Here is a 25,522-nt window from a genome sequence, read left to right on the forward strand (position 1 = left end):
TGCCTTTGCAATACCACAGAAGCAATGCATGGTCAATGTACAGCAATGACACACCTGTGTGAACAGCCAGGAGACCCCCCCCCCCCCCCCCATGTTATGTTACATAGTTACATAGTTAGTACGGTCGAAAAAAGACATATGTCCATCAAGTTCAACCAGGGAATTAAGGGGTAGGGGTGTGGCGCGATATTGGGGAAGGGATGAGATTTTATATTTCTTCATAAGCATTAATCTTATTTTGTCAATTAGGAACATTCAGCACCCACCCGCTATCAAGGCAGCTGCCTATCATGTCATGCCCTACCTGCACAGGTGTGCTGGCTACTCAAATGATCCAATTAAGGAGGCCATTTAGTCAGCAGCAGCAGAAGTCCTGTGCCTGGACGCTCCAACAGCGGCCAGACACAAGCAGAAGCAGCAGAAGCAGCAGCAGCACCACCTTTTGTTTTTTGGCTGCAGCAGCAGCAAGGCCCACAGGGCTGGCTAGCTGGCTAGCCAGCAAGCAGGTAGCAATGAAAGTAGGAATCTTTCTTTTTAACCCTGTAAGGGGGTGGTGCACTGTACCCGAAGATACTGCCATATCGGGTCAATGCATAGGGCGACAGAAGCAAGCTTCGAAATCGGCCCCCGTTCTCAAAAATCCATTTAATATATGGTCCCCAGATAGGGGACGTATCAGATATTAAACTGATAAGAACAGATACTACACTTGATCTTAGCCAAAAGGCCGAGAAGCGATAACCGTGAAAGGGGCGGGCCCAACAAGGTGCCCTTCATGGGCACTATCACTGCTTGCTGTCAGGGAGGCTGCCAGACAATTTTCCATGCACACTCTGGGCTGGGGGGCAGTCAACCACCAGTACACACAGCAGAACCTAAACCCATACCATTATTGCTAAGCAGCAAGACAGGGGCCCATTGCACTCCCACGGGGCCTTTTTAAATGCAATCCATAACCCGGATTTGCCAGGAACCCTTCTTACTCCTCCTACTTGCATGTGACACTGGGCTTAGGATCTGCATAGGAAACACACACACAAGCACACACCTACCTTTGTTGCCTGCAGATGCCTCCTTGGCTGTCCCCAAACGGTATCAAACCAACACCCACGGGAAGCTGTAAGCATAGAGGACATGCCTGCACCCCATTGGACTTACCTGTGTGGGTTAAACCCGGGTTATTTGACAACCTATGGCGGTGATGGTTCTGCTCAGGCAGAGCAGTGCTGATGCTCCTCATAAAGCTGTCGCTGCTGTGAAGGTTCTAGGTGACATCACAAATCCCTATGGTTACATACACAACAAAGCTGGGTTGTTGTTGTTTACACTCTGCAAGGCCTGTGGAAGTGAGTGACATCATAGCACTGTAGTTCTGAGGGTTCTAGATGGATGCAACAATCTCCTGTTGCTTCTATGAAGGCCATAATAGACGACATCACCAAACAGCTCCATAGTCACATACACAGCAAAGGAGAGATGTTGTTTACACCTAGTGATGTCAGTGGTATTGAGTGACATCACAGCACAGTGCTAAGGCTCCTGGGCCTGGACACAGCAGCGGCTGCAATATCTCAACGGAGAATACGTTTATATATATGTGTGTGTGTGCGCGTATATATATATATATATATATATATATATATATATATATATATATTTCTCCGCCGAAATCACTTTTAAACCCATTTCCACCTTTTTTTCCCTTCTCTTCCTCTTACTTTTTTTTCACGTTTTTTTACGTTTTTCTCCTTTTCGCCTCTTTTCTGGGCGTATTATTCTTCTTTTTCTTCTTTTTTTTCGTCTAATGCATACCCCATCAGTGCAGCAATGCTTATTCAATACCGCCAGCAGATGGAGACACTGGGGGATAATTTTCTAAGGATTTATACTGATTTTTCCTGTCTGAATTTGTCGCACAGAAAGTTGCAGGCCAAATATGTGTGACATTTCTGCGACTTTAGCTTCTAGAGCATTTTTACAACATTATACATAGGTGCTGAATACATAAAAAGCGACTGTTCAGCGACAGACAAGTCGCATCGGCTGAAAGTAGGCCAGAATGTCAGTCCATGTTGGAGCAGGTTTAGATACAGTCTAAAGTATAGATCTCAAAGTCTGTGCACAGAATTTAGCAAGGGCCTCGCACCTTCTGATGCATCAGGTAGGTGCACAATAGCATAGCCTAACCCTCTGTACTTTGGTCTATATTGATGCGGGACATAGACAGCCAGCTGATGACCAATCCATTAGTGCAATGGATGGCTGGAAGCATTTGTCTTTGCCTTTGCAATACCACAGAAGCAATGCATGGTCAATGTACAGCAATGACACACCTGTGTGAACAGCCAGGAGACCCCCCCCCCCCCCATGTTATGTTACATAGTTACATAGTTAGTACGGTCGAAAAAAGACATATGTCCATCAAGTTCAACCAGGGAATTAAGGGGTAGGGGTGTGGCGCGATATTGGGGAAGGGATGAGATTTTATATTTCTTCATAAGCATTAATCTTATTTTGTCAATTAGGAACATTCAGCACCCACCCGCTATCAAGGCAGCTGCCTATCATGTCATGCCCTACCTGCACAGGTGTGCTGGCTACTCAAATGATCCAATTAAGGAGGCCATTTAGTCAGCAGCAGCAGAAGTCCTGTGCCTGGACGCTCCAACAGCGGCCAGACACAAGCAGAAGCAGAAGCAGCAGAAGCAGCAGCAGCACCACCTTTTGTTTTTTGGCTGCAGCAGCAGCAAGGCCCACAGGGCTGGCTAGCTGGCTAGCCAGCAAGCAGGTAGCAATGAAAGTAGGAATCTTTCTTTTTAACCCTGTAAGGGGGTGGTGCACTGTACCCGAAGATACTGCCATATCGGGTCAATGCATAGGGCGACGGAAGCAAGCTTCGAAATCGGCCCCCGTTCTCAAAAATCCATTTAATATATGGTCCCCAGATAGGGGACGTATCAGATATTAAACTGATAAGAACAGATAAGGTTTCAACAAAATTTTATTGAATAAATAAGAAACCATACAAAATTTAAAATGCAAAATAATAAAAGGTTCACAAAAGTTTTAAAATACAAATAATAAAACCAGTAATAAAAGGAGAAAAAATAAAAATGGCAGGATAAAACATTATACAAATGTCATAAAAACTGATTATACTGTTATTTCGTTCCATAGAGGCAGACACCACATGGATGCTGCCTCGCTGGCCCCCAACTGTTTCTTGTCTCTTAGGTAATAGATGTACATCTCACTCAGGGCCAGCTTTATACAGTTTTTAACATCAATAAAATCATGTTTAAAAAGTAAGATGTTCCTAACTTTCCAGATGGCATTTTTAAAACAATTAATAATCATCCAGCAGATCATCTGCTGTTTAAAATTGGGGCAGTTAAAAAGACCGTAAAAGACACATTCGTGATTAAAATCTTTTAGGCCGCAGGCCCACTTCAAAAGTGGGCCTACCTTCCTCCAAAGCTCCCGTGCAAAAGGGCAGTTCCAAAATATGTGCAGCACCGTTTCGTCCACTCCGCAGCCATCTCTCGGGCACTTGGCTCTCGCCACCAGTCCTCGCCTGTGCTGAAACTCACGAGTAGGGAGGCACTGGTGGACGATTGCCCAGGCAAGATCCCTGTGTACATTCGCCAGAAACTTCCCGTACACGTTCCGCCATACCTTTTTGGATCTTGCCTGTGTGAAATTGGACACTGCCAGGGTAACCTCACTCCGCCTGAGGACCTTTGATACCTTTCTCTGGTCCCCCAGTATGTCAGGCTCCAAATCTTGGAGACCTAGGAGCCTGACTGTCTTTTCCAACACCACATAATGTTTTGGGGGACACAGAAGCACCGGAGCGTTCAGAGGGATGCGCAACCATCTTTTAAAAACCATGCCCGCAGCGTACCTTAAAAAGCAGCTAAAAATGCCATTGGATTTAATAATTTTAAAACAGAAACAGAAATACTTTATGTAAAAGAAAGTAAAAAGGTTAGGAACATCTTTCCCGCCATTATCTTTACTTTTGTACATAAAATCACGCTTTAATTTCTCCATTTTTGAACCCCATAAAAAAGTAAAAACAATTCTAGTTACTTTTTTAATGTATAAAATAGATGGAGGAAATACCATGGCAATGTATAGCATAATAGGGAGTAAAACCATCTTTATTATTAAAATCTTCCCCTCCATGGTAAGGTTTCTAAGATTCCACATTAAAATCTTCTTCTCCATCTTAGCTATAGCTGAATCCCAGTTAGGGCTCCCATCATTGACCTGGTTAAAAACAATACCTAAAACTTTAATTTGATCCTGTTGCATTGTGACTCCTGGGGTGATGGATGAATCCCAGGAGCCAATATAAAAACAGTCACATTTATCTGTGTTTAGCTTAAAACCAGAGACCTCGCAGAAATAGCTGGTGTTCCTCAATGCCCCCCTCATGGATGGAGAGTCCGGGCACAGTATGGTGACATCATCCATGTACCCCAACACCTTTAGATGGGTCCCTCCTCCACCAGGTATCGGTACGCCTCTTACTACCCGGTCTTTTCTGAGGAGGGCCATCAGTGGTTCGATTGCGCAAATAAAAAGGAGTGGGGACAGGGGGCAGCCCTGTTTGACACCTGATAAAAGAGGAACACCGCTGGTTAAAAAGCCATTAACAGAGACTTGACTAAAACAGGATCGGTATAAAAGCATGATTCGGCTTAAAATCGTTTCAGGCACTGCCATCTTTTTAAGAACTAAAAACAGGTATTCATGGGAGACCCTATCAAAGGCTTTTTCAAAGTCTAAGGATAAAATTGCTACAGTTTGATTTCTATCCTTAAAGTACCATAAAACATCTCTTAAAATATTTAGGGATTCAGCTATAGACCTTCCAGGTACCCCACAAACCTGATTTGGGTGAATTAATTTATGAATAAAAGGTTTAAAACGGACAGCTAATAACTTGGCTAAAACTTTATAATCAACATTTAAAAGTGTGATGGGGCGCCAATTTTTTAGCATATCCTTTTCACCCTTTTTAAAAAGTAATGATACAATCCCCCTCCTCCAGGAAGGGGGAAGTTCATTAACAATAAAAGTTTCTTTATACAATAAAACCATATCATCCTTTAAAATATCCCAAAAAGCTAAATAAAATTCGATGGGTAAACCATCTTCCCCAGGGGCCTTCCCACTAGAAAAACTTTTAAAAACAAATAAAAGTTCATCTAAGTTAAGATCACGGGATAAAACCTCCTGGTCTAAAACATCTAGCTTAAAATCAAGGGAATTAAGAACATGTTCTAAAAAGGATGGATTAAGATCTTTCTTATTAAAAAGAAGCTGGTAGAAGTTAAAAACTGCATCTAACATGCCTTTTGGAGTGGATTCACCCTCAAGGTTTTGGATGATATCCCTCCTATTCATCACTTTTTTAAAAAAGAAACGGGAACATTTCTCGCCCTCCTCCAGGTGCTGCACATGTGAGTTAAAAATGATTTGTTTCCCTTTCTTTTCTATGGCATGTTTTATTTCAGTTTTAAGGTTTAAAATATCATTTTCTACATCCATACCAGCTTCTTTCAATTTAAAAAGTACATTTAAACGCATGTTAAGAACATAAAACCACTGTTTTTCCATTTTTGCCTTCTTCTTACCTGCTTTGATAAAAAAAAATCTGATTTTAGATTTGGTGCCCTCCCACCAGTGCAGCATAGGCTCGTGGGGTTTTCTTTGTGATTGCCAGCATTGGTAGGTCCGCACAAACTCCTCTTTTATCTCAGGGTCCTCTAGGAGTGTGGTGTTTAATCTCCAGAGGCCCCTTTTTGCTTTTTGCTCCCCCTCTAGCTCCAGGCCCACCAAGAGGAGCTTATGATCAGAGAAGATATTCTGCTCGAGCGTGCATTTCAGGGGTTTAAAAGCTCTAGAGGAAAAAATAAAATCGATTCTGGAGCTCACTCTTCCATTGGACCATGTGGCGCCTGGGTCCTCCGGCAAGAGATCCTTCCAGCAATCTTTCAAATTAAAATCATCAATAAAATTTTTAAGCAGGTAAGAAGTGCGGTCTTTACGATTAATATCCCCACCCTGCCGGTGTTCCCCATCACGTATGCAGTTAAAATCACCTCCCACCAGCAGGGGGGAAGACCCAACACAAAACAGTGGTAAAATTTCAACTAGTTCTGCCCGCTCCTGTTTATCAGGAGGGGCATACACATTTAAAACACGAATTAAAAGTCCATTAAAATATAGATGAATTAAAAGAGCTCTGCCAGGCACAATCTCAGTTACTGTATGAATAGAAAAGGACTGGCCTCGGCAGAGCAGCCCAACACCCACAGAACGACAGTCATTTGCACCGGACCATATGGATGGGCCCAGCTTCCAGTCTTCTTTTAAGTCTTTATAGTCCATTTTACTAGGGATTCCACATTCTTGTAGCAGGCAAAGGTCAAAGTCACATGTCTCTAGATAAGAAAATAAAGCAGCCCTGCGATCAGGGCTCTTTAAGGACCTCACATTGAGTGAGGCAATTTTTACAGGGATAGGCATAGTTTATGGAGAGTCCGTGCTTGGAGAATCAAAGTCAATAATAAGCTGCGTACCGTCATCCCCCGCCTGCGGGGTCATCAGCTCCTTGATGTTCTGAGGGTCGGAGCTTGAGATCGATGATGCCCCGACCCTGAGCTCGCTCTCGTCCGAACTACGGCACGCCGCTTTCCTTTGAATGTCTTCCTCTTCTTCTTCTCTTTGTCTTTTAAATGTCACACTGCTGTCCATATCCTCTGTGTTGCTCTCACTCGATGTAATCTCTGGCCCCCGGCTGATGGATCTGCGTCTTCTTTCATCATTTGACGACTGGAACTGCTGCACAGGGGCCTGTGAGGCCTCTTTTCCGGAACCTTTGCCGCTACCTTGGGAAGTTTTCATCGCTTGTTCCCCAGCAAGCGTTGCTGAGGACTGTTGCTCCAACTTCCCCATCGATCGACGATGGCCAGTTTTACCCACCGGGTCCACTGCTGGCGGGGCAGCAAACCCTGGTTTGGCGCCACTTGTCTTCTTGGCCCTGTCCTGTATAGGCGGAGTAACAGGACCGGGCTCAGACCTGGCCACCTGGCTCCCCTTCCGGCGGGCTTTCACCGGGGCCTCTTCGTCCGGAGCAGGGCGACCCTGGGCCAAGCCAGTACCTGGCTTATGCTGCAATTTTGGGTCCACTTTTGCCCCCACCGAGGCCCGTCGGCTGCCACCCGCCACAGGTGAGCCCCCTTCAGAAGTTTCGGCGGGCTCTTGAGCCAGGTAGGAAGTCGATCGACGTCTTTCAATTTCCCGGGCAGTAAACTCGATCACCCGCCCGGGCTTCGTGGAATCCCCATGGCCTCCCCCTAGCACTACCACCGGTGGGCCCCCCGATGGAGCACCAGAGGTCTTGGGCCTGGACCCATCAGTACCTGCCATCTGGGGTTTGGGCATCTTAAAAAAGGACGTCTTTTGTCCTGTCCCCTCTTTGGGTGGGCCCAGCCTTGACCCACCCATCGTAGTTTTTGCTTTATGGGGACAGGAATTAAAATCGTGATTTTCCTCTCCGCAGAGGTTGCACCTTATTGTATGGCTACATCTTGAGGCTATGTGACCTTCTTGGCCACACCTATTGCAGCGAATCACACGCTCCGCGCCGCAGGTCTCCTGGGTGTGGCCAAACCTCAAGCAATTTCGGCAATACATAGGCATTTGAGGATAGAACAGGAAGCCCCGAACTCTCCCGATGGCAAAATTTGGGGGCGGATGGCAAAGACCCCCAATACCACCGGGATCCTTACGGAGCTTGACCCAGAACTTCCTCTTGCCGTTCCAGAACCGCACGGAGTTCAAGATTTTGTTTGCGAATCGCACCTCTTCGCAGTATCGCCGAAGAAAAGTGGCTATATCCTCCGTGGTCACATGAGGGCTGTGCATAGCCACCACCAACGGTATATGTTCCTCACCATAGAGGAACTGGAACGAAAGACCGTCGAGTCGATCGTCCCTCTGGTCCGCACCAGACAAGGTTGCATAGATGTTATCGCAACACGCCGTGGCCGTGAAGGTGACGGTATACAGGCCACGGCTTTCCTGGTCATTTAGACACAGGATGTCCTCCCTATTGAGGCGGAAGTAGTCAAGAAGAATCACCTCCGCAATGAAGCGGAGGTTCTTCAACTGACGATGGCTCTCCGACACCTCTATGCGGATGGTATTTCGCATCGACATTTCCCCAGAGGGGAAAGCCCAGGAGAACGGCATCTTCCACACCCAGGGACTAAGCCCCTTCCCCAATAGCAGCAGGGGCTCGGAATCCCGCTATAAAAGCGGAACCCTTACCCAAGGCAGAGGTCGGGGGTACCCTAGGTGCTTCCGAAGCTACAGGTAACGCTCAACGTACCGAAAATGCCTTCTGAGACACAAGGTCCCAGAGACAGGGGGATCGCAGCCCGCTCCCCAATAGCAGCAAGGGGGTGAAGTCCCTCCGTAAGGAGAGACAATCCCCCAAGGCCGAGAAGCGGGGTACCACAGACACCTTCCGACCAGACCAAATGCAGATACTACACTTGATCTTAGCCAAAAGGCCGAGAAGCGATAACCGTGAAAGGGGCGGGCCCAACAAGGTGCCCTTCATGGGCACTATCACTGCTTGCTGTCAGGGAGGCTGCCAGACAATTTTCCATGCACACTCTGGGCTGGGGGGCAGTCAACCACCAGTACACACAGCAGAACCTAAACCCATACCATTATTGCTAAGCAGCAAGACAGGGGCCCATTGCACTCCCACGGGGCCTTTTTAAATGCAATCCATAACCCGGATTTGCCAGGAACCCTTCTTACTCCTCCTACTTGCATGTGACACTGGGCTTAGGATCTGCATAGGAAACACACACAAGCACACACCTACCTTTGTTGCCTGCAGATGCCTCCTTGGCTGTCCCCAAACGGTATCAAACCAACACCCACGGGAAGCTGTAAGCATAGAGGACATGCCTGCACCCCATTGGACTTACCTGTGTGGGTTAAACCCGGGTTATTTGACAACCTATGGCGGTGATGGTTCTGCTCAGGCAGAGCAGTGCTGATGCTCCTCATAAAGCTGTCGCTGCTGTGAAGGTTCTAGGTGACATCACAAATCCCTATGGTTACATACACAACAAAGCTGGGTTGTTGTTGTTTACACTCTGCAAGGCCTGTGGAAGTGAGTGACATCATAGCACTGTAGTTCTGAGGGTTCTAGATGGATGCAACAATCTCCTGTTGCTTCTATGAAGGCCATAATAGACGACATCACCAAACAGCTCCATAGTCACATACACAGCAAAGGAGAGATGTTGTTTACACCTAGTGATGTCAGTGGTATTGAGTGACATCACAGCACAGTGCTAAGGCTCCTGGGCCTGGACACAGCAGCGGCTGCAATATCTCAACGGAGAATACGTTTATATATATGTGTGTGTGTGCGCGTATATATATATATATATATATATATATATATATATATATATTTCTCCGCCGAAATCACTTTTAAACCCATTTCCACCTTTTTTTCCCTTCTCTTCCTCTTACTTTTTTTTCACGTTTTTTTACGTTTTTCTCCTTTTCGCCTCTTTTCTGGGCGTATTATTCTTCTTTTTCTTCTTTTTTTTCGTCTAATGCATACCCCATCAGTGCAGCAATGCTTATTCAATACCGCCAGCAGATGGAGACACTGGGGGATAATTTTCGAAGGATTTATACTGATTTTTCCTGTCTGAATTTGTCGCACAGAAAGTTGCAGGCCAAATATGTGTGACATTTCTGCGACTTTAGCTTCTAGAGCATTTTTACAACATTATACATAGGTGCTGAATACATAAAAAGCGACTGTTCAGCGACAGACAAGTCGCATCGGCTGAAAGTAGGCCAGAATGTCAGTCCATGTTGGAGCAGGTTTAGATACAGTCTAAAGTATAGATCTCAAAGTCTGTGCACAGAATTTAGCAAGGGCCTCGCACCTTCTGATGCATCAGGTAGGTGCACAATAGCATAGCCTAACCCTCTGTACTTTGGTCTATATTGATGCGGGACATAGACAGCCAGCTGATGACCAATCCATTAGTGCAATGGATGGCTGGAAGCATTTGTCTTTGCCTTTGCAATACCACAGAAGCAATGCATGGTCAATGTACAGCAATGACACACCTGTGTGAACAGCCAGGAGACCCCCCCCCCCCCCCATGTTATGTTACATAGTTACATAGTTAGTACGGTCGAAAAAAGACATATGTCCATCAAGTTCAACCAGGGAATTAAGGGGTAGGGGTGTGGCGCGATATTGGGGAAGGGATGAGATTTTATATTTCTTCATAAGCATTAATCTTATTTTGTCAATTAGGAACATTCAGCACCCACCCGCTATCAAGGCAGCTGCCTATCATGTCATGCCCTACCTGCACAGGTGTGCTGGCTACTCAAATGATCCAATTAAGGAGGCCATTTAGTCAGCAGCAGCAGAAGTCCTGTGCCTGGACGCTCCAACAGCGGCCAGACACAAGCAGAAGCAGAAGCAGCAGAAGCAGCAGCAGCACCACCTTTTGTTTTTTGGCTGCAGCAGCAGCAAGGCCCACAGGGCTGGCTAGCTGGCTAGCCAGCAAGCAGGTAGCAATGAAAGTAGGAATCTTTCTTTTTAACCCTGTAAGGGGGTGGTGCACTGTACCCGAAGATACTGCCATATCGGGTCAATGCATAGGGCGACAGAAGCAAGCTTCGAAATCGGCCCCCGTTCTCAAAAATCCATTTAATATATGGTCCCCAGATAGGGGACGTATCAGATATTAAACTGATAAGAACAGATACTACACTTGATCTTAGCCAAAAGGCCGAGAAGCGATAACCGTGAAAGGGGCGGGCCCAACAAGGTGCCCTTCATGGGCACTATCACTGCTTGCTGTCAGGGAGGCTGCCAGACAATTTTCCATGCACACTCTGGGCTGGGGGGCAGTCAACCACCAGTACACACAGCAGAACCTAAACCCATACCATTATTGCTAAGCAGAAAGACAGGGGCCCATTGCACTCCCACGGGGCCTTTTTAAATGCAATCCATAACCCGGATTTGCCAGGAACCCTTCTTACTCCTCCTACTTGCATGTGACACTGGGCTTAGGATCTGCATAGGAAACACACACACAAGCACACACCTACCTTTGTTGCCTGCAGATGCCTCCTTGGCTGTCCCCAAACGGTATCAAACCAACACCCACGGGAAGCTGTAAGCATAGAGGACATGCCTGCACCCCATTGGACTTACCTGTGTGGGTTAAACCCGGGTTATTTGACAACCTATGGCGGTGATGGTTCTGCTCAGGCAGAGCAGTGCTGATGCTCCTCATAAAGCTGTCGCTGCTGTGAAGGTTCTAGGTGACATCACAAATCCCTATGGTTACATACACAACAAAGCTGGGTTGTTGTTGTTTACACTCTGCAAGGCCTGTGGAAGTGAGTGACATCATAGCACTGTAGTTCTGAGGGTTCTAGATGGATGCAACAATCTCCTGTTGCTTCTATGAAGGCCATAATAGACGACATCACCAAACAGCTCCATAGTCACATACACAGCAAAGGAGAGATGTTGTTTACACCTAGTGATGTCAGTGGTATTGAGTGACATCACAGCACAGTGCTAAGGCTCCTGGGCCTGGACACAGCAGCGGCTGCAATATCTCAACGGAGAATACGTTTATATATATGTGTGTGTGTGCGCGTATATATAAATATATATATATATATATATATATATATATATATATTTCTCCGCCGAAATCACTTTTAAACCCATTTCCACCTTTTTTTCCCTTCTCTTCCTCTTACTTTTTTTTCACGTTTTTTTACGTTTTTCTCCTTTTCGCCTCTTTTCTGGGCGTATTATTCTTCTTTTTCTTCTTTTTTTTCGTCTAATGCATACCCCATCAGTGCAGCAATGCTTATTCAATACCGCCAGCAGATGGAGACACTGGGGGATAATTTTCTAAGGATTTATACTGATTTTTCCTGTCTGAATTTGTCGCACAGAAAGTTGCAGGCCAAATATGTGTGACATTTCTGCGACTTTAGCTTCTAGAGCATTTTTACAACATTATACATAGGTGCTGAATACATAAAAAGCGACTGTTCAGCGACAGACAAGTCGCATCGGCTGAAAGTAGGCCAGAATGTCAGTCCATGTTGGAGCAGGTTTAGATACAGTCTAAAGTATAGATCTCAAAGTCTGTGCACAGAATTTAGCAAGGGCCTCGCACCTTCTGATGCATCAGGTAGGTGCACAATAGCATAGCCTAACCCTCTGTACTTTGGTCTATATTGATGCGGGACATAGACAGCCAGCTGATGACCAATCCATTAGTGCAATGGATGGCTGGAAGCATTTGTCTTTGCCTTTGCAATACCACAGAAGCAATGCATGGTCAATGTACAGCAATGACACACCTGTGTGAACAGCCAGGAGACCCCCCCCCCCCCCCATGTTATGTTACATAGTTACATAGTTAGTACGGTCGAAAAAAGACATATGTCCATCAAGTTCAACCAGGGAATTAAGGGGTAGGGGTGTGGCGCGATATTGGGGAAGGGATGAGATTTTATATTTCTTCATAAGCATTAATCTTATTTTGTCAATTAGGAACATTCAGCACCCACCCGCTATCAAGGCAGCTGCCTATCATGTCATGCCCTACCTGCACAGGTGTGCTGGCTACTCAAATGATCCAATTAAGGAGGCCATTTAGTCAGCAGCAGCAGAAGTCCTGTGCCTGGACGCTCCAACAGCGGCCAGACACAAGCAGAAGCAGAAGCAGCAGAAGCAGCAGCAGCACCACCTTTTGTTTTTTGGCTGCAGCAGCAGCAAGGCCCACAGGGCTGGCTAGCTGGCTAGCCAGCAAGCAGGTAGCAATGAAAGTAGGAATCTTTCTTTTTAACCCTGTAAGGGGGTGGTGCACTGTACCCGAAGATACTGCCATATCGGGTCAATGCATAGGGCGACAGAAGCAAGCTTCGAAATCGGCCCCCGTTCTCAAAAATCCATTTAATATATGGTCCCCAGATAGGGGACGTATCAGATATTAAACTGATAAGAACAGATACTACACTTGATCTTAGCCAAAAGGCCGAGAAGCGATAACCGTGAAAGGGGCGGGCCCAACAAGGTGCCCTTCATGGGCACTATCACTGCTTGCTGTCAGGGAGGCTGCCAGACAATTTTCCATGCACACTCTGGGCTGGGGGGCAGTCAACCACCAGTACACACAGCAGAACCTAAACCCATACCATTATTGCTAAGCAGCAAGACAGGGGCCCATTGCACTCCCACGGGGCCTTTTTAAATGCAATCCATAACCCGGATTTGCCAGGAACCCTTCTTACTCCTCCTACTTGCATGTGACACTGGGCTTAGGATCTGCATAGGAAACACACACACAAGCACACACCTACCTTTGTTGCCTGCAGATGCCTCCTTGGCTGTCCCCAAACGGTATCAAACCAACACCCACGGGAAGCTGTAAGCATAGAGGACATGCCTGCACCCCATTGGACTTACCTGTGTGGGTTAAACCCGGGTTATTTGACAACCTATGGCGGTGATGGTTCTGCTCAGGCAGAGCAGTGCTGATGCTCCTCATAAAGCTGTCGCTGCTGTGAAGGTTCTAGGTGACATCACAAATCCCTATGGTTACATACACAACAAAGCTGGGTTGTTGTTGTTTACACTCTGCAAGGCCTGTGGAAGTGAGTGACATCATAGCACTGTAGTTCTGAGGGTTCTAGATGGATGCAACAATCTCCTGTTGCTTCTATGAAGGCCATAATAGACGACATCACCAAACAGCTCCATAGTCACATACACAGCAAAGGAGAGATGTTGTTTACACCTAGTGATGTCAGTGGTATTGAGTGACATCACAGCACAGTGCTAAGGCTCCTGGGCCTGGACACAGCAGCGGCTGCAATATCTCAACGGAGAATACGTTTATATATATGTGTGTGTGTGCGCGTATATATATATATATATATATATATATATATATATATATATATTTCTCCGCCGAAATCACTTTTAAACCCATTTCCACCTTTTTTTCCCTTCTCTTCCTCTTACTTTTTTTTCACGTTTTTTTACGTTTTTCTCCTTTTCGCCTCTTTTCTGGGCGTATTATTCTTCTTTTTCTTCTTTTTTTTCGTCTAATGCATACCCCATCAGTGCAGCAATGCTTATTCAATACCGCCAGCAGATGGAGACACTGGGGGATAATTTTCTAAGGATTTATACTGATTTTTCCTGTCTGAATTTGTCGCACAGAAAGTTGCAGGCCAAATATGTGTGACATTTCTGCGACTTTAGCTTCTAGAGCATTTTTACAACATTATACATAGGTGCTGAATACATAAAAAGCGACTGTTCAGCGACAGACAAGTCGCATCGGCTGAAAGTAGGCCAGAATGTCAGTCCATGTTGGAGCAGGTTTAGATACAGTCTAAAGTATAGATCTCAAAGTCTGTGCACAGAATTTAGCAAGGGCCTCGCACCTTCTGATGCATCAGGTAGGTGCACAATAGCATAGCCTAACCCTCTGTACTTTGGTCTATATTGATGCGGGACATAGACAGCCAGCTGATGACCAATCCATTAGTGCAATGGATGGCTGGAAGCATTTGTCTTTGCCTTTGCAATACCACAGAAGCAATGCATGGTCAATGTACAGCAATGACACACCTGTGTGAACAGCCAGGAGACCCCCCCCCCCCCCCCATGTTATGTTACATAGTTACATAGTTAGTACGGTCGAAAAAAGACATATGTCCATCAAGTTCAACCAGGGAATTAAGGGGTAGGGGTGTGGCGCGATATTGGGGAAGGGATGAGATTTTATATTTCTTCATAAGCATTAATCTTATTTTGTCAATTAGGAACATTCAGCACCCACCCGCTATCAAGGCAGCTGCCTATTATGTCATGCCCTACCTGCACAGGTGTGCTGGCTACTCAAATGATCCAATTAAGGAGGCCATTTAGTCAGCAGCAGCAGAAGTCCTGTGCCTGGACGCTCCAACAGCGGCCAGACACAAGCAGAAGCAGAAGCAGCAGAAGCAGCAGAAGCAGCAGCAGCACCACCTTTTGTTTTTTGGCTGCAGCAGCAGCAAGGCCCACAGGGCTGGCTAGCTGGCTAGCCAGCAAGCAGGTAGCAATGAAAGTAGGAATCTTTCTTTTTAACCCTGTAAGGGGGTGGTGCACTGTACCCGAAGATACTGCCATATCGGGTCAATGCATAGGGCGACAGAAGCAAGCTTCGAAATCGGCCCCCGTTCTCAAAAATCCATTTAATATATGGTCCCCAGATAGGGGACGTATCAGATATTAAACTGATAAGAACAGATACTACACTTGATCTTAGCCAAAAGGCCGAGAAGCGATAACCGTGAAAGGGGCGGGCCCAACAAGGTGCCCTTCATGGGCACTATCACTGCTTGCTGTCAGGGAGGCTGCCAGACAATTTTCCATGCACACTCTGGGCTGGGGGGCAGTCAACCACCAGTACACACAGCAGAACCTAAACCCATACCATTATTGCTAAGCAGCAAGACAGGGGCCCATTGCACTCCCACGGGGCCTTTTTAAATGCAATCCATAACCCGGATTTGCCAGGAACCCTTCTTACTCCTCCTACTTGCATGTGACACTGGGCTTAGGATCTGCATAGGAAACACACACACAAGCACACACCTACCTTTGTTGCCTGCAGATGCCTCCTTGGCTGTCCCCAAACGGTATCAAACCAACACCCACGGGAAGCTGTAAGCATAGAGGACATGCCTGCACCCCATTGGACTTACCTGTGTGGGTTAAACCCGGGTTATTTGACAACCTATGGCGGTGATGGTTCTGCTCAGGCAGAGCAGTGCTGATGCTCCTCATAAAGCTGTCGCTGCTGTGAAGGTTCTAGGTGACATCACAAATCCCTATGGTTACATACACAACAAAGCTGGGTTGTTGTTGTTTACACTCTGCAAGGCCTGTGGAAGTGAGTGACATCATAGCACTGTAGTTCTGAGGGTTCTAGATGGATGCAACAATCTCCTGTTGCTTCTATGAAGGCCATAATAGACGACATCACCAAACAGCTCCATAGTCACATACACAGCAAAGGAGAGATGTTGTTTACACCTAGTGATGTCAGTGGTATTGAGTGACATCACAGCACAGTGCTAAGGCTCCTGGGCCTGGACACAGCAGCGGCTGCAATATCTCAACGGAGAATACGTTTATATATATGTGTGTGTGTGCGCGTATATATATATATATATATATATATATATATATATATATATTTCTCCGCCGAAATCACTTTTAAACCCATTTCCACCTTTTTTTCCCTTCTCTTCCTCTTACTTTTTTTTCACGTTTTTTTACGTTTTTCTCCTTTTCGCCTCTTTTCTGGGCGTATTATTCTTCTTTTTCTTCTTTTTTTTCGTCTAATGCATACCCCATCAGTGCAGCAATGCTTATTCAATACCGCCAGCAGATGGAGACACTGGGGGATAATTTTCTAAGGATTTATACTGATTTTTCCTGTCTGAATTTGTCGCACAGAAAGTTGCAGGCCAAATATGTGTGACATTTCTGCGACTTTAGCTTCTAGAGCATTTTTACAACATTATACATAGGTGCTGAATACATAAAAAGCGACTGTTCAGCGACAGACAAGTCGCATCGGCTGAAAGTAGGCCAGAATGTCAGTCCATGTTGGAGCAGGTTTAGATACAGTCTAAAGTATAGATCTCAAAGTCTGTGCACAGAATTTAGCAAGGGCCTCGCACCTTCTGATGCATCAGGTAGGTGCACAATAGCATAGCCTAACCCTCTGTACTTTGGTCTATATTGATGCGGGACATAGACAGCCAGCTGATGACCAATCCATTAGTGCAATGGATGGCTGGAAGCATTTGTCTTTGCCTTTGCAATACCACAGAAGCAATGCATGGTCAATGTACAGCAATGACACACCTGTGTGAACAGCCAGGAGACCCCCCCCCCCCCCCCATGTTATGTTACATAGTTACATAGTTAGTACGGTCGAAAAAAGACATATGTCCATCAAGTTCAACCAGGGAATTAAGGGGTAGGGGTGTGGCGCGATATTGGGGAAGGGATGAGATTTTATATTTCTTCATAAGCATTAATCTTATTTTGTCAATTAGGAACATTCAGCACCCACCCGCTATCAAGGCAGCTGCCTATTATGTCATGCCCTACCTGCACAGGTGTGCTGGCTACTCAAATGATCCAATTAAGGAGGCCATTTAGTCAGCAGCAGCAGAAGTCCTGTGCCTGGACGCTCCAACAGCGGCCAGACACAAGCAGAAGCAGAAGCAGCAGAAGCAGCAGAAGCAGCAGCAGCACCACCTTTTGTTTTTTGGCTGCAGCAGCAGCAAGGCCCACAGGGCTGGCTAGCTGGCTAGCCAGCAAGCAGGTAGCAATGAAAGTAGGAATCTTTCTTTTTAACCCTGTAAGGGGGTGGTGCACTGTACCCGAAGATACTGCCATATCGGGTCAATGCATAGGGCGACGGAAGCAAGCTTCGAAATCGGCCCCCGTTCTCAAAAATCCATTTAATATATGGTCCCCAGATAGGGGACGTATCAGATATTAAACTGATAAGAACAGATTTTTTTTTTTTTTTTTTATCTAAAGCCGAGGAACGTGCTTTCGATTCACCCAAAGTGCAAGAAAAAGTGCAAACGTGTTACACTAAAAAAAACGTGCACAAAGGATGCGGTCTATCGCAAGCCCTTCTCCGATAGGAGAGAGGCCCCCCAACAAACCTTACCCTTCGCCTCCGGACCAAAAGGTACCTGCGAGGTTCCAGGTTCGATATCCCTTTTCGCCGAAGCTACTAGGGGACCACAAATGCTCCCGGCATCCCCCTTGGCGTTAGCCAAGGTATCTGCCCGCAGAGCCGATTACGGTAGGTACCCTGCCAAAGCAGGAGTACCCGGGGTGTTTGCAGGGAGGTGCGGAACCTAATGGCCACACACACCTCCCCTAGACCGCCAGGAGGGACACCCAGAAGGGCTACCGCATCCTGACAAATCCTGTGAACACACAACACGCAAAAAGTGACACAGTGAGACAAAAAATAAATAAATAAGTGAATGTGTGCAGATATACTGCCCGGACATCCGGCCGGATCTATAAAAATTTCTCTGATCCTAGCCAGAAGGCCGGGAATCAAGAGGTGAGTGCCACAAAGTGAAGAGATTATGGTGCCCGTGCTTCAACTCAGTGAGTCTATTCTCCCAGTGAGTTTCGGCACCTCGGGGTCACCACTCCCCGAGGCACAAAAGTACCTCGGCTCTAGACCCTCTCAGCCTCATGGCGAGACCCGAAGGGAACAGGTCACATCGGGGCAGCCGTCGAGCTGATTCCTCAGAACCAGCCCCGGAAAGCCCTGGTACACCTGCATCCTCCATGCAGCACCCATCCCCACCAGCATGAAAACTGATAAGAACAGATACTACACTTGATCTTAGCCAAAAGGCCGAGAAGCAATAACCGTGAAAGGGGCGGGCCCAACAAGGTGCCCTTCATGGGCACTATCACTGCTTGCTGTCAGGGAGGCTGCCAGACAATTTTCCATGCACACTCTGGGCTGGGGGGCAGTCAACCACCAGTACACACAGCAGAACCTAAACCCATACCATTATTGCTAAGCAGCAAGACAGGGGCCCATTGCACTCCCACAGGGCCTTTTTAAATGCAATCCATAACCCGGATTTGCCAGGAACCCTTCTTACTCCTCCTACTTGCATGTGACACTGGGCTTAGGATCTGCATAGGAAACACACACACAAGCACACACCTACCTTTGTTGCCTGCAGATGCCTCCTTGGCTGTCCCCAAACGGTATCAAACCAACACCCACGGGAAGCTGTAAGCATAGAGGACATGCCTGCACCCCATTGGACTTACCTGTGTGGGTTAAACCCGGGTTATTTGACAACCTATGGCGGTGATGGTTCTGCTCAGGCAGAGCAGTGCTGATGCTCCTCATAAAGCTGTCGCTGCTGTGAAGGTTCTAGGTGACATCACAAATCCCTATGGTTACATACACAACAAAGCTGGGTTGTTGTTGTTTACACTCTGCAAGGCCTGTGGAAGTGAGTGACATCATAGCACTGTAGTTCTGAGGGTTCTAGATGGATGCAACAATCTCCTGTTGCTTCTATGAAGGCCATAATAGACGACATCACCAAACAGCTCCATAGTCACATACACAGCAAAGGAGAGATGTTGTTTACACCTAGTGATGTCAGTGGTATTGAGTGACATCACAGCACAGTGCTAAGGCTCCTGGGCCTGGACACAGCAGCGGCTGCAATATCTCAACGGAGAATACGTTTATATATATGTGTGTGTGTGCGCGTATATATATATATATATATATATATATATATATATATATATATATTTCTCCGCCGAAATCACTTTTAAACCCATTTCCACCTTTTTTCCCTTCTCTTCCTCTTACTTTTTTTTCACGTTTTTTTACGTTTTTCTCCTTTTCGCCTCTTTTCTGGGCGTATTATTCTTCTTTTTCTTCTTTTTTTTCGTCTAATGCATACCCCATCAGTGCAGCAATGCTTATTCAATACCGCCAGCAGATGGAGACACTGGGGGATAATTTTCTAAGGATTTATACTGATTTTTCCTGTCTGAATTTGTCGCACAGAAAGTTGCAGGCCAAATATGTGTGACATTTCTGCGACTTTAGCTTCTAGAGCATTTTTACAACATTATACATAGGTGCTGAATACATAAAAAGCGACTGTTCAGCGACAGACAAGTCGCATCGGCTGAAAGTAGGCCAGAATGTCAGTCCATGTTGGAGCAGGTTTAGATACAGTCTAAAGTATAGATCTCAAAGTCTGTGCACAGAATTTAGCAAGGGCCTCGCACCTTCTGATGCATCAGGTAGGTGCACAATAGCATAGCCTAACCCTCTGTACTTTGGTCTATATTGATGCGGGACATAGACAGCCAGCTGATGACCAATCCATTAGTGCAATGGATGGCTGGAAGCATTTGTCTTTGCCTTTGCAATACCACAGAAGCAATGCATGGTCAATGTACAGCAATGACACACCTGTGTGAACAGCCAGGAGACCCCCCCCCCCCATGTTATGTTACATAGTTACATAGTTAGTACGGTCGAAAAAAGACATATGTCCATCAAGTTCAACCAGGGAATTAAGGGGTAGGGGTGTGGCGCGATATTGGGGAAGGGATGAGATTTTATATTTCTTCATAAGCATTAATCTTATTTTGTCAATTAGGAACATTCAGCACCCACCCGCTATCAAGGCAGCTGCCTATCATGTCATGCCCTACCTGCACAGGTGTGCTGGCTACTCAAATGATCCAATTAAGGAGGCCATTTAGTTAGCAGCAGCAGAAGTCCTGTGCCTGGACGCTCCAACAGCGGCCAGACACAAGCAGAAGCAGAAGCAGCAGAAGTAGCAGCAGCACCACCTTTTGTTTTTTGGCTGCAGCAGCAGCAAGGCCCACAGGGCTGGCTAGCTGGCTAGCCAGCAAGCAGGTAGCAATGAAAGTAGGAATCTTTCTTTTTAACCCTGTAAGGGGGTGGTGCACTGTACCCGAAGATACTGCCATATCGGGTCAATGCATAGGGCGACGGAAGCAAGCTTCGAAATCGGCCCCCGTTCTCAAAAATCCATTTAATATATGGTCCCCAGATAGGGGACGTATCACATATTAAACTGATAAGAACAGATACTACACTTGATCTTAGCCAAAAGGCCGAGAAGCGATAACCGTGAAAGGGGCGGGCCCAACAAGGTGCCCTTCATGGGCACTATCACTGCTTGCTGTCAGGGAGGCTGCCAGACAATTTTCCATGCACACTCTGGGCTGGGGGGCAGTCAACCACCAGTACACACAGCAGAACCTAAACCCATACCATTATTGCTAAGCAGCAAGACAGGGGCCCATTGCACTCCCACGGGGCCTTTTTAAATGCAATCCATAACCCGGATTTGCCAGGAACCCTTCTTACTCCTCCTACTTGCATGTGACACTGGGCTTAGGATCTGCATAGGAAACACACACACAAGCACACACCTACCTTTGTTGCCTGCAGATGCCTCCTTGGCTGTCCCCAAACGGTATCAAACCAACACCCACGGGAAGCTGTAAGCATAGAGGACATGCCTGCACCCCATTGGACTTACCTGTGTGGGTTAAACCCGGGTTATTTGACAACCTATGGCGGTGATGGTTCTGCTCAGGCAGAGCAGTGCTGATGCTCCTCATAAAGCTGTCGCTGCTGTGAAGGTTCTAGGTGACATCACAAATCCCTATGGTTACATACACAACAAAGCTGGGTTGTTGTTGTTTACACTCTGCAAGGCCTGTGGAAGTGAGTGACATCATAGCACTGTAGTTCTGAGGGTTCTAGATGGATGCAACAATCTCCTGTTGCTTCTATGAAGGCCATAATAGACGACATCACCAAACAGCTCCATAGTCACATACACAGCAAAGGAGAGATGTTGTTTACACCTAGTGATGTCAGTGGTATTGAGTGACATCACAGCACAGTGCTAAGGCTCCTGGGCCTGGACACAGCAGCGGCTGCAATATCTCAACGGAGAATACGTTTATATATATGTGTGTGTGTGCGCGTATATATATATATATATATATGTATATATATATATATATATATATATATTTCTCCGCCGAAATCACTTTTAAACCCATTTCCACCTTTTTTCCCTTCTCTTCCTCTTACTTTTTTTTCACGTTTTTTTACGTTTTTCTCCTTTTCGCCTCTTTTCTGGGCGTATTATTCTTCTTTTTCTTCTTTTTTTTCGTCTAATGCATACCCCATCAGTGCAGCAATGCTTATTCAATACCGCCAGCAGATGGAGACACTGGGGGATAATTTTCTAAGGATTTATACTGATTTTTCCTGTCTGAATTTGTCGCACAGAAAGTTGCAGGCCAAATATGTGTGACATTTCTGCGACTTTAGCTTCTAGAGCATTTTTACAACATTATACATAGGTGCTGAATACATAAAAAGCGACTGTTCAGCGACAGACAAGTCGCATCGGCTGAAAGTAGGCCAGAATGTCAGTCCATGTTGGAGCAGGTTTAGATACAGTCTAAAGTATAGATCTCAAAGTCTGTGCACAGAATTTAGCAAGGGCCTCGCACCTTCTGATGCATCAGGTAGGTGCACAATAGCATAGCCTAACCCTCTGTACTTTGGTCTATATTGATGCGGGACATAGACAGCCAGCTGATGACCAATCCATTAGTGCAATGGATGGCTGGAAGCATTTGTCTTTGCCTTTGCAATACCACAGAAGCAATGCATGGTCAATGTACAGCAATGACACACCTGTGTGAACAGCCAGGAGACCCCCCCCCCCCATGTTATGTTACATAGTTACATAGTTAGTACGGTCGAAAAAAGACATATGTCCATCAAGTTCAACCAGGGAATTAAGGGGTAGGGGTGTGGCGCGATATTGGGGAAGGGATGAGATTTTATATTTCTTCATAAGCATTAATCTTATTTTGTCAATTAGGAACATTCAGCACCCACCCGCTATCAAGGCAGCTGCCTATCATGTCATGCCCTACCTGCACAGGTGTGCTGGCTACTCAAATGATCCAATTAAGGAGGCCATTTAGTTAGCAGCAGCAGAAGTCCTGTGCCTGGACGCTCCAACAGCGGCCAGACACAAGCAGAAGCAGAAGCAGCAGAAGTAGCAGCAGCACCACCTTTTGTTTTTTGGCTGCAGCAGCAGCAAGGCCCACAGGGCTGGCTAGCTGGCTAGCCAGCAAGCAGGTAGCAATGAAAGTAGGAATCTTTCTTTTTAACCCTGTAAGGGGGTGGTGCACTGTACCCGAAGATACTGCCATATCGGGTCAATGCATAGGGCGACGGAAGCAAGCTTCGAAATCGGCCCCCGTTCTCAAAAATCCATTTAATATATGGTCCCCAGATAGGGGACGTATCACATATTAAACTGATAAGAACAGATACTACACTTGATCTTAGCCAAAAGGCCGAGAAGCGATAACCGTGAAAGGGGCGGGCCCAACAAGGTGCCCTTCATGGGCACTATCACTGCTTGCTGTCAGGGAGGCTGCCAGACAATTTTCCATGCACACTCTGGGCTGGGGGGCAGTCAACCACCAGTACACACAGCAGAACCTAAACCCATACCATTATTGCTAAGCAGCAAGACAGGGGCCCATTGCACTCCCACGGGGCCTTTTTAAATGCAATCCATAACCCGGATTTGCCAGGAACCCTTCTTACTCCTCCTACTTGCATGTGACACTGGGCTTAGGATCTGCATAGGAAACACACACACAAGCACACACCTACCTTTGTTGCCTGCAGATGCCTCCTTGGCTGTCCCCAAATGGTATCAAACCAACACCCACGGGAAGCTGTAAGCATAGAGGACATGCCTGCACCCCATTGGACTTACCTGTGTGGGTTAAACCCGGGTTATTTGACAACCTATGGCGGTGATGGTTCTGCTCAGGCAGAGCAGTGCTGATGCTCCTCATAAAGCTGTCGCTGCTGTGAAGGTTCTAGGTGACATCACAAATCCCTATGGTTACATACACAACAAAGCTGGGTTGTTGTTGTTTACACTCTGCAAGGCCTGTGGAAGTGAGTGACATCATAGCACTGTAGTTCTGAGGGTTCTAGATGGATGCAACAATCTCCTGTTGCTTCTATGAAGGCCATAATAGACGACATCACCAAACAGCTCCATAGTCACATACACAGCAAAGGAGAGATGTTGTTTACACCTAGTGATGTCAGTGGTATTGAGTGACATCACAGCACAGTGCTAAGGCTCCTGGGCCTGGACACAGCAGCGGCTGCAATATCTCAACGGAGAATACGTTTATATATATGTGTGTGTGTGCGCGTATATATATATATATATATATATATATATATATATATATATATATATATTTCTCCGCCGAAATCACTTTTAAACCCATTTCCACCTTTTTTTCCCTTCTCTTCCTCTTACTTTTTTTTCACGTTTTTTTACGTTTTTCTCCTTTTCGCCTCTTTTCTGGGCGTATTATTCTTCTTTTTCTTCTTTTTTTTCGTCTAATGCATACCCCATCAGTGCAGCAATGCTTATTCAATACCGCCAGCAGATGGAGACACTGGGGGATAATTTTCTAAGGATTTATACTGATTTTTCCTGTCTGAATTTGTCGCACAGAAAGTTGCAGGCCAAATATGTGTGACATTTCTGCGACTTTAGCTTCTAGAGCATTTTTACAACATTATACATAGGTGCTGAATACATAAAAAGCGACTGTTCAGCGACAGACAAGTCGCATCGGCTGAAAGTAGGCCAGAATGTCAGTCCATGTTGGAGCAGGTTTAGATACAGTCTAAAGTATAGATCTCAAAGTCTGTGCACAGAATTTAGCAAGGGCCTCGCACCTTCTGATGCATCAGGTAGGTGCACAATAGCATAGCCTAACCCTCTGTACTTTGGTCTATATTGATGCGGGACATAGACAGCCAGCTGATGACCAATCCATTAGTGCAATGGATGGCTGGAAGCATTTGTCTTTGCCTTTGCAATACCACAGAAGCAATGCATGGTCAATGTACAGCAATGACACACCTGTGTGAACAGCCAGGAGACCCCCCCCCCCCCCCCATGTTATGTTACATAGTTACATAGTTAGTACGGTCGAAGAAAGACATATGTCCATCAAGTTCAACCAGGGAATTAAGGGGTAGGGGTGTGGCGCGATATTGGGGAAGGGATGAGATTTTATATTTCTTCATAAGCATTAATCTTATTTTGTCAATTAGGAACATTCAGCACCCACCCGCTATCAAGGCAGCTGCCTATTATGTCATGCCCTACCTGCACAGGTGTGCTGGCTACTCAAATGATCCAATTAAGGAGGCCATTTAGTCAGCAGCAGCAGAAGTCCTGTGCCTGGACGCTCCAACAGCGGCCAGACACAAGCAGAAGCAGAAGCAGCAGAAGCAGCAGAAGCAGCAGCAGCACCACCTTTTGTTTTTTGGCTGCAGCAGCAGCAAGGCCCACAGGGCTGGCTAGCTGGCTAGCCAGCAAGCAGGTAGCAATGAAAGTAGGAATCTTTCTTTTTAACCCTGTAAGGGGGTGGTGCACTGTACCCGAAGATACTGCCATATCGGGTCAATGCATAGGGCGACGGAAGCAAGCTTCGAAATCGGCCCCCGTTCTCAAAAATCCATTTAATATATGGTCCCCAGATAGGGGACGTATCAGATATTAAACTGATAAGAACAGATACTACACTTGATCTTAGCCAAAAGGCCGAGAAGCGATAACCGTGAAAGGGGCGGGCCCAACAAGGTGCCCTTCATGGGCACTATCACTGCTTGCTGTCAGGGAGGCTGCC

At 46.3% G+C, this 25,522-nt stretch overlaps 10 non-coding genes and 1 pseudogene across 10 annotated transcripts; all 11 read right to left on the reverse strand.

Moving 5' to 3' along the window:
* Positions 1-548: 548 nt before the first annotated feature.
* On the reverse strand, positions 549-739 carry LOC130300245 (U2 spliceosomal RNA). The gene has a single exon (XR_008851228.1). It is a non-coding gene; the product is annotated as a U2 spliceosomal RNA (small nuclear RNA).
* A 2,091-nt stretch (positions 740-2,830) lies between these two features.
* Positions 2,831-3,016, reverse strand: LOC130300272 (U2 spliceosomal RNA). Its single transcript, XR_008851254.1, has one exon. It is a non-coding gene; the product is annotated as a U2 spliceosomal RNA (small nuclear RNA).
* Positions 3,017-8,405: 5,389 nt separating this feature from the next.
* Positions 8,406-8,603, reverse strand: LOC130300278 (U2 spliceosomal RNA). Its single transcript, XR_008851257.1, has one exon. It is a non-coding gene; the product is annotated as a U2 spliceosomal RNA (small nuclear RNA).
* Positions 8,604-10,689: 2,086 nt separating this feature from the next.
* Positions 10,690-10,880, reverse strand: LOC130300257 (U2 spliceosomal RNA). The gene has a single exon (XR_008851239.1). It is a non-coding gene; the product is annotated as a U2 spliceosomal RNA (small nuclear RNA).
* A 2,092-nt stretch (positions 10,881-12,972) lies between these two features.
* On the reverse strand, positions 12,973-13,163 carry LOC130300269 (U2 spliceosomal RNA). Its single transcript, XR_008851251.1, has one exon. It is a non-coding gene; the product is annotated as a U2 spliceosomal RNA (small nuclear RNA).
* A 2,100-nt stretch (positions 13,164-15,263) lies between these two features.
* LOC130300280 (U2 spliceosomal RNA) lies at positions 15,264-15,454 on the reverse strand. The gene has a single exon (XR_008851258.1). It is a non-coding gene; the product is annotated as a U2 spliceosomal RNA (small nuclear RNA).
* Positions 15,455-17,552: 2,098 nt separating this feature from the next.
* Positions 17,553-17,736, reverse strand: LOC130300275 (U2 spliceosomal RNA). Its single transcript, XR_008851256.1, has one exon. It is a non-coding gene; the product is annotated as a U2 spliceosomal RNA (small nuclear RNA).
* Positions 17,737-18,430: 694 nt separating this feature from the next.
* On the reverse strand, positions 18,431-18,590 carry LOC130300277 (U2 spliceosomal RNA; annotated as a pseudogene).
* A 2,088-nt stretch (positions 18,591-20,678) lies between these two features.
* Positions 20,679-20,869, reverse strand: LOC130300268 (U2 spliceosomal RNA). Its single transcript, XR_008851250.1, has one exon. It is a non-coding gene; the product is annotated as a U2 spliceosomal RNA (small nuclear RNA).
* A 2,092-nt stretch (positions 20,870-22,961) lies between these two features.
* Positions 22,962-23,152, reverse strand: LOC130300270 (U2 spliceosomal RNA). Its single transcript, XR_008851252.1, has one exon. It is a non-coding gene; the product is annotated as a U2 spliceosomal RNA (small nuclear RNA).
* Positions 23,153-25,258: 2,106 nt separating this feature from the next.
* On the reverse strand, positions 25,259-25,449 carry LOC130300252 (U2 spliceosomal RNA). The gene has a single exon (XR_008851235.1). It is a non-coding gene; the product is annotated as a U2 spliceosomal RNA (small nuclear RNA).
* Between the last annotated feature and the right edge of the window lie 73 nt (positions 25,450-25,522).

The sequence above is a fragment of the Hyla sarda genome, unplaced genomic scaffold (genome assembly GCF_029499605.1).
Source record: "Hyla sarda isolate aHylSar1 unplaced genomic scaffold, aHylSar1.hap1 scaffold_1072, whole genome shotgun sequence".
NCBI classification, from domain to species: domain Eukaryota; kingdom Metazoa; phylum Chordata; class Amphibia; order Anura; family Hylidae; genus Hyla; species Hyla sarda.